The sequence below is a fragment of the Pelophylax lessonae genome, assembly GCF_965119305.1.
Source record: "Pelophylax lessonae genome assembly, chromosome: 5".
NCBI classification, from domain to species: Eukaryota; Metazoa; Chordata; class Amphibia; order Anura; family Ranidae; genus Pelophylax; species Pelophylax lessonae.
The window spans coordinates 267,313,797-267,322,737 of record NC_138772.1 but is presented as its reverse complement, the minus strand read 5'-3'; the positions used below and the strand labels follow the sequence as shown (position 1 = coordinate 267,322,737).

The 8,941-nt window shown below is 44.6% G+C and overlaps 1 long non-coding RNA gene across 1 annotated transcript in view; it reads left to right on the top strand.

Annotated features, from left to right (window-relative positions):
* The first annotated feature begins 8,085 nt into the window (after positions 1-8,085).
* The window catches only part of LOC309557141, an 891,454-nt gene continuing 890,598 nt past the window's right edge, over positions 8,086-8,941 (top strand). The window contains exon 1 of the long non-coding RNA XR_014225365.1: positions 8,086-8,153. This is a non-coding gene — a long non-coding RNA (uncharacterized lncRNA). The remainder of the gene's footprint in view (positions 8,154-8,941) is intronic.

Genomic DNA, 8,941 nt, shown 5'->3' with positions numbered 1-8,941 from the left:
GGTGTTGTCACTGACGGGAGATATATTTCTGCTTGGTTTAGACAATTCACTAATTGCTATCAGGTGTCGGCTGCAGAGGTAGGCAGGAAGGTGTACGGAAGTTGAGAACACTTTCAGCTGTTCAGAATGAGGCAATTAGGATCTCTATAACTTGTCCAAAGGGAGTCTATTGATTGCTGTCTCCTGAGGCTGTGTAAGCTGGGGAGAGCAGTCAGATGAGAGACTTCTAAAGGTGAGGTGTTGAATTTTTTTCTGTGTAAAGAAAACACAAATGGACATTTGAGTGTCTGCTGTAGAACCAGCAGGGTCTGCCCAAAGAGTAGGTTGGGAAGACTCCTTAGATAGGTTCCGGTGTGTGAGAAGGTAGACGCCCACAGTGGCCAGGATTTATTTTGTGTTTTGTTTTATTTTGATGTTTTTGCTGCATGCACTGTTTTGAAGAAATTGGACGAATAAACCATAAACTGTTGTTTTCAACCACTCCTCGGCTATCTCCCTGTGTGACGAACCCCCCCCAAAAGGGGTTATCCACACCCGCTACCGAGCTAATCCCTCACATATGGTGGAGGATGCGGGCAGTTAAAGTAAACCCAAAAAAATGGAGGAAATACTGAAACAACTGATTATATCGAATGCAGCCCAACAGCAGGCAAATGCAGCTCAACAGCAGGCAAATGCGGATTTTCAGCGGAGCTTTGCAGCTCAACAACAAGCTCACCGAGAGGCCATTGAAGGCGTGGAACAGAGACACCAGCAGCAAATGGAGGCCATTGTGAAACAGCTTCAGAGACAGCAGACCGAGGTTGGGAGTCAGGCCAGTAACATACCGACTTTTCGGGTAAACCACTTATTGCCAAAGATGACTACAGATGAGGACCCTGAGATGTTTCTGACCACGTTTGAAAGAACAGCGGAGAAAGAGAGTTGGCCTAAAGAACAGTGGGCTGGACTAGTGGCCCCCCTATTAGCTGGAGAAGCCCAAAAGGCATATTTTGACTTGGAACTTGCAGATGCAAAAAACTATGATCGATTAAAAGTGGAAATATTGGCACGTTTTGGGGTAACCTTGGATGTCCGTGCTCAGCGGGTCCACAATTGGAGTTATCAGCTGAAGAAACCACCCCGGTCGCAGATGTATGACCTCATCCATTTGGCTAAGAAATGGCTGCAGCCAGAAATTCTGTCCGGACCAGAAATTTTGGAGCGAGTAGTCATGGACAAATTTCTTAGGTCTCTTCCTAACACCCTGCAGAAATGGGTAAGCCATGGTGGTCCGGAAACCGCAGACAAATTAGTAGACCTGGTCGAAAGGTACCTAACAACTGAGAATTTGACCTCTTTTTCCAGAGATGCACAGACTTTTCACCCCAAGACCAGACCCTCCCCACCTATAAGTAAGACTGCGTCAGGGGATGGGGGTGGAGAGAGGATCCAAAGAGCAACTCGAGGTGTTGGTAGGACTACTACTAATGTTTGGCGAGAGCGACCTGGAAGACCCATCCCACAGGAGAGGACTGGAAGGTTGATTTGTTACCGTTGCCGGGAAGAGGGACATGTAGCAGCAGTTTGCCCAGCGGTTTGCCCAGTGGATGATGAACCCATGCATTGTGACTTTCTGACAGAGAGACGACAGTCCTTTTTTGCAACCACATACACTGCAATAAAGGGGAATGAGAAACCTTTATATAGAATGTGTTTAGATGGTAAAGATGTTGTGGTATTGTTGGATTCAGGTAGCCTGGTTACCTTAGTGAGAAGTGATCTAGTGGTGAAAAAAAACGTACATCCTAGGAAAATGGCGGTAGTTTGTGTACATAGGGACACTCGAGAATATCCGGTGACTACAGTTTCCTTTGAAACCTCCCTCGGTAACTTGTGTCACCAAGTGGGTTTAGTTCCCAAACTGCCACATGACGCCATTGTGGGAAGGGATTTCCCAAAATTCTGGGAACTCTGGGATTGCCCAGATTCCCCAGTAGGTGGTTCTTCTGAGCCTGAACCATCTACTCCAGAATCCTCTAACTGTGAGGATTATCCTGAGTTTCCGTGCTCAGTCTTAGCCGGGGAAACACCAGTCCCTAGGGAGGAGCCTGCTACCTCAGAAGAGGAACAGCGGCCGTTAGGGTTGGATGACCTTAAAGTGCACCGAGAAAATTTTATCACTGAGCAATTGAGGGACCCCACATTGCTAAGAGCCCGGGAGAATGTAGTGAAGATAGATGGGGAGCTAGTTAACCCTGACGAGAGGATTGCCCTCCCTTACTTCATTATTGAGAGGGACCTCTTATATTGAGTGTCACAGAGGATAGAGGACACTGTTGAGCAACTGGTAGTGCCTAAACCGTACCGCAAGATGGTTTTGGAACTGGCCCATGGGCACATTCTTGGGGGACATTTGGGAGCAGAAAAAACCCGGGAGAGAATCACCCAGAGGTTTTATTGGCCTGGGATCACTAAGGAAGTGGAATTGTACTGCTCTTCCTGTCCAGTGTGTCAGATTAATGCACCCATGCCCCATTTCCGTAGTCCTTTGGTACCCCTGCCCATTATCGAGGTTCCTTTTGAGAGGATCGCCATGGATTTGGTTGGGCCCTTACTGAAGTCCACAAGAGGGCACCAGCACATCTTGGTGATAATGGATTATGCCACCCGTTACCCAGAAGCGATTCCTCTCCGAAATACCTCTGCTAAAACCATAGCCAAGGAGTTATTTCAAGTTGTCACCCGGGTGGGTCTACCTAAGGAAATCCTAACTGACCAGGGCACCCCGTTTATGTCCAGGGTGACAAGAGAACTTTGTAAACTCCTGAAAGTGACCCAGTTACGTACCTCAGTATATCACCCTCAAACAGATGGGTTAGTGGAGAGGTTTAATAAAACGTTAAAACAAATGTTGAGGAAGGTGGTGGATAAAGACGGAAAGAATTGGGATTATCTGCTCCCTTATCTGATGTTTGCCATAAGAGAGGTTCCCCAATCATCCACAGGGTTCTCTCCGTTTGAGTTGCTGTATGGGAGGCACCCCCGGGGCCTACTTGACATTGCCAGGGAAACATGGGAGAGTGAGAGTTCCCCTCATCGAAGTGTGATTGAGCATGTTGCTCAAATGCAAGATAGAATTGCCCAAGTGATGCCGATTGTGAAGGCACATTTAGCCCAAACCCAGTTGGCTCAACAAAGGATTTACAATCGTGGGGCCCAGGTCCGTTCTTTTGCACCTGGTGATAGGGTGTTGGTGTTGGTCCCCACGGTCGAAAGTAAATTCCTAGCCAAATGGCAGGGGCCCTATGAAGTATTGGAGAAAATAGGGATGGTGAATTATAAAATTAGCCAACCAGGAAGACGAAAACCTGAGCAGCTCTATCACGTGAACTTGTTAAAACCATGGAAGGATAGAGAGTCCTTGGTCGCTGAGACTACCCGAGTTTCTGCTCCAGTTCACCTGGCTGTCCCTGAAGTTGGGATAGCAGAGACTCTGTCCAAACTTCAGAAACAGGAGGTTAAAGAATTTGTGCTCCGTAATAGGGAGAAGTTTTCAGACCTGCCAGGTTGGGTCTCGGGAGTTAAACATGACATTATCACCACCCCAGGGGATAAGGTCAAGTTAAAGCCTTATAGAATTCCAGAAGCCCGGCGAGATGCCATTCGCCAGGAAGTAAAAAAAATGCTTGAGTTGGGGGTGATAGAAGAGTCAAATAGTGATTGGTCCAGTCCCATTGTCTTAGTGCCCAAACCAGATGGAAGTTGGCGGTTTTGTAATGATTTTCGCCGCCTGAATAAAATCACTAAGTTTGACACCTATCCTATGCCCCGCATAGATGAACTAATTGATCGCCTAGGCACTGCCCGGTACATGACCACGTTAGACCTTACCAAGGGTTATTGGCAAATTCCTCTCTCGGGGTCGGCCAGGGAAAAAACAGCATTTGTAACTCCAGACGGATCTTTCCAATATCGGAGGATGCCTTTTGGGTTACAGAATGCTCCTGCCACATTCCAACGCACCATGGATAAGACCCTTCGGCCTCATCTAGCCTATGCTGCTGCATACCTCGATGACGTGGTCATTCACAGTGAGGATTGGGACTCACACTTACCAAAAGTTCAGGCTGTGTTGGATTCCATCTGGAAAGCTGGGTTTACAGCCAATCCAAAAAAATGTACCATTGGGCTAGAAGAGGCGAAGTATCTGGGGTATACCATTGGTAGAGGTCTAATCAAGCCCCAAATAAACAAAGTTGAAGCTATTAAGGATTGGCCACGTCCCACCAGCAAGAAACAGGTTCGTGCATTTTTGGGGATTGCAGGTTATTATCGCCGTTTTATTCCCCATTTTGCCTCACAGGCTGCTTCCCTGACCAATCTGACCAAAGGGAAGGAGTCTGTCATGATCAAATGGACTCCCGAGGCAGAAACAGCTTTTCAGGCTTTAAAACAGGCCTTATGTAGCCAGCCAGTTTTAAAGTCGCCTGATTTTTCACGAGACTTTGTGGTCCAGACAGATGCATCAAATGTGGGTTTAGGAGCTGTACTGTCCCAGATTATCAATGGGGAAGAACACCCTGTTATGTACCTCAGCCGAAAGTTGAAGGCCCATGAAGAGAATTATGCCACCATTGAGAAAGAGTGTTTGGCGGTGAAATGGGCCTTGGATTCTCTCCGATACTACCTCCTGGGTAGACAGTTTGAACTGGTGACGGATCACGCCCCATTGAAGTGGATGGCACAGAACAAGGAGACCAATAGGAGAATAAATAGGTGGTTTCTGGCCCTTCAGGAGTTTAGTTTTGTGGTAACGCATCGCCCCGGTGTTCAAATGGGGAATGCAGATGGTTTGTCCCGTGCACATGCGTGCCTGTCAACCTGTGTCCCAACCCTAGGGTTGAAACAAGAGGGGGGGGTATGTGACAGGAAGTCAGGAAAATCTATGGGTGTTGTCACTGACGGGAGATATATTTCTGCTTGGTTTAGACAATTCACTAATTGCTATCAGGTGTCGGCTGCAGAGGTAGGCAGGAAGGTGTACGGAAGTTGAGAACACTTTCAGCTGTTCAGAATGAGGCAATTAGGATCTCTATAACTTGTCCAAAGGGAGTCTATTGATTGCTGTCTCCTGAGGCTGTGTAAGCTGGGGAGAGCAGTCAGATGAGAGACTTCTAAAGGTGAGGTGTTGAATTTTTTTCTGTGTAAAGAAAACACAAATGGACATTTGAGTGTCTGCTGTAGAACCAGCAGGGTCTGCCCAAAGAGTAGGTTGGGAAGACTCCTTAGATAGGTTCCGGTGTGTGAGAAGGTAGACGCCCACAGTGGCCAGGATTTATTTTGTGTTTTGTTTTATTTTGATGTTTTTGCTGCATGCACTGTTTTGAAGAAATTGGACGAATAAACCATAAACTGTTGTTTTCAACCACTCCTCGGCTATCTCCCTGTGTGACGAACCCCCCCCAAAAGGGGTTATCCACTCCCGCTACCGAGCTAATCCCTCACAATATATATATAGTGCATATTGATTATTGCCTACTGTGTTTTAGCACATTGCGTACATCCAGATGTACCTTGACCAGGTAATTTCTGGCTTTATTTTTCTTTTTTCTGTTTGCGTTGCAGATTGAAGGGTTAACAAGCTTATAATAGAGCTTATCTGTAGGTTAAATGAATATCGTTTTACTCCAGCCTTTTGATAAACTTTTTTAGAAATTCCCCGTTTCAACAAAATTTGTCCTTTTGAAATCCAAAACTTTGGTTTTTGTGTATGATTTTTCAGTTTTTTCTAATATCAAATCAATGACATTGGTGATCACTAGAACCCACATTTTCTCCCACCTCAATATCAGACAATCAATTCCCATTTGTCAGCTATCACCTATTGTAGAGAACATTCTCTGCTTAGGTTTAAAGCTGACCTCTATGTTTTAGTGAAGTTGAAAAAGTTTGTTTGGACCCACTAACAAATGCAGTGGGCTGTGTGCACTATATATCAACTGTATGTAGCCTCAGCTACACACAGTATACAGAGCTTTGTTTGGTGAGTGCTGCTCGGCTATTCACATGGAGCTTTGGCTTCTCTGAATGAATATAAAGCTTCCTCTGGCTGAGGCAGAGAGGCAGGCAGATAATGTCACGATTTGCAATTAGAGGAAGCTTTGTCATTCATTTGTAGAATGCAAAGCTGCTTGTGAATGGCTAACACGCCTGATTTGTTTGTTTTCTGGGAATAAGACAGGAAGTTCCCATCCTGCTGTTGGGAAACAATGCTGTCTACTGTATTTAGCTGAGGCTACATACAGTTTATACAGTGTATCGAGCCACTGCATCTGTTAGAGAATTACATAGTTTGTTTGGTCCAGCTTGGTCCAAACTGCTTAACCACTTGAAGCAAAATCACATACCTGTACATCATTCTGCTTCAAGTGGTTGTACCGGGGTGAGGCCTGCAGCTGCAGGCATTACCCCGATACCGTTTTTTAGGACCAACAGTTGGCTTTCTTGTAATAACAACTGATGTGGCTAAGCAGCTACTTGATTGTTATCACAAGCAGTAGGAAGGATGTCCCCTCCCTCCCCCCCGCTTTCCGCCGCTCTGCCTAGGCTCTCCCATGCCACCCTGATAAAAGTGGAATGTAAAGGTGAATGCAGTGGACTCTGCTATTAGGTGGTCCCTAGTCACCAGAGCCCCCCCTTTACATCAGAGTTCCCCTTGCACTTTAAGGGTGAATACTGAAGTCTCTGTTATATGGGGGAACTCTGTGCTGGCTGGGTTATTTTAAAAATTACTTAAACCCCTAGAACATTATATATTTTCTGAAAGCAAAGGCCCTATAGAATAAAAAGGTGATAGTCGCATTTTTTTGTGCCACGTGATATTTGTGCAACTGTTTAATAAAAGCAAATTTTCAGGAAAAAAATATAATAAAATGAATTTTAGTGTAAAAAAACAACATATAATACCCATTGTTTAAATAATAAAAGATGAGGTTTCATTGAGTAAATTGATACTAAACCACTCATCCATGTCGTAAAATTGTGTGGGCCCGCAAAAAATTGTGTGGGCCCGCAAAATCGCCAAAAAGGATGGTACCCAAAATTCACCATAGGTGACGCTTTAAAAGTTTTACAGCCCTTCAGTTTAGAGTTAACTAGGAGCTCTTGTGCTGGAATTATTGTTCTCACGCTGACTGTTCTGTCTCAAGGACAGAGAGCTATACCTTCCTGCTCCCTAAACTTCAGATACCATATTTATTTGATCTCAAATTTATTAAAACAAGCCAGGTGAAACTACAAATTTGTAAAAAACAAACATCAATCAGTACAAAATTGCATACAATAAAGAAACAATGCTCTAAAATACATATATTACAATATGTATTAATATTTATAACAAGAACTCACTTTTTTCTCAGGGGTGATAGTGAGAAATTGAGGAAACATGCTTTGCTGCCTGCTGTATCTTCTCAAAAATGGTGGCTGATTCACTTCCTGTAAAAATTCTACCCAGAATTCTACCCTGGTTCCTAACAACTTTATTTAACACATTCTGTGAGTTTACAATATGTAATTATTGCAGAACAGTTGAAGCTATACCAGAAAAAGAACAGTAGGTGGCACCTGCGCTCTGCATATAACTAACTTGCGTGAATCAAGAAAACCCAACATGTTATTTTACACAGCATAAACACAAGTATTCTGAATAGAAGTATGGTGGGCAGAACACTGATGTTCGTGGCGGCAATATGTCACACGTGTGCTACAACCTCGGTTTACATATATGTGTACACCCTGGGCTTGTGTTTGCATAGGTGTGCAGGGCAATGGGGGTTCTGGCAATGTAAAAAAGAAAATAATATATATTTTATTATAATTTTTTTTAATGTGTTATTTTATTTATTTTTACTTAAATGCAATCACAGGTGTTATTAAACCCCATTGGGCATTGGCATTGGGCAAGTGACAGGTACTCTTTATAAAACTGACATCCTATGCAGGAAGAGAGAGGGTATACCCCCAGAGACTGCCCATAGGCGTAGCCAGAACGTTTTCCTGCCTAGTGTCATACTCCTGTAGGGGGCAGTATAACCCTACTGATATATAGTTACATAGTTAGTCAGGTTGAAAAAAGACACAAGTCCATCTGGTTCAACCAAAAAAAAAAAACAGTATTAAAAACCCAACCATACAATCCCATATACACAATCCTATACCCACAGTTGATCCAGAGGAAGGCAAAAAAAACCCCCAGCAAAGCATGATCCAATTTGCTACAGCAGGGGAAAAAAATTCCTTCCTGATCCCCCGAGAGGCAATTGGATATTCCCTGGATCAACTTTACCTAAAAAAAAGACACCATCCCGGTACTGTGGTTTACAGCCGACGGTCGGCTTTCCATCAGTAAAGACCGATGCGGCTCGGGAGCCACTCGATCGTTACCCGGGTGAGCGGGAGGGGACGTCCCCCCCCTCCTGCCACCTTCCGTGACTTTGAACGGGCCTCCCGTCCCACCGGGAGACCTGAGCACCCAGCCGGTGCATCCGCCGGCTGGATGGAGTCCTGATCAAAGCCGAAAATGGCTTTGATCGGGTCTCCGATGACGTAACCCGTCACCGTTAGCTCGCGCACGAAAAAAAAGATATACGGAAGTCGAGCCGCGAATGAAATCGCTGTTCAAACCACACATGTGAGGTATTGCCGCGATTGCCAGAGTGTGAGCAATAATTTAAAAAAAAAAGCTACACTCTAACTCTAAACTGGTAACCGTTAAAAAAATGTAAATCGTCGCCTATTGAGATCTCTATTGACCGTAGTTTGTCGCCATCCCACAGGTGTGCGCAATTTTAAACCATAACATGTTGGGTATCTATTTACTTGGCGTGACATCATCTTTCACAATATACAAAAAAATGGGCTAACTTTACTGTTTAGTATTTTTTAAATGCAGTGAAATGTG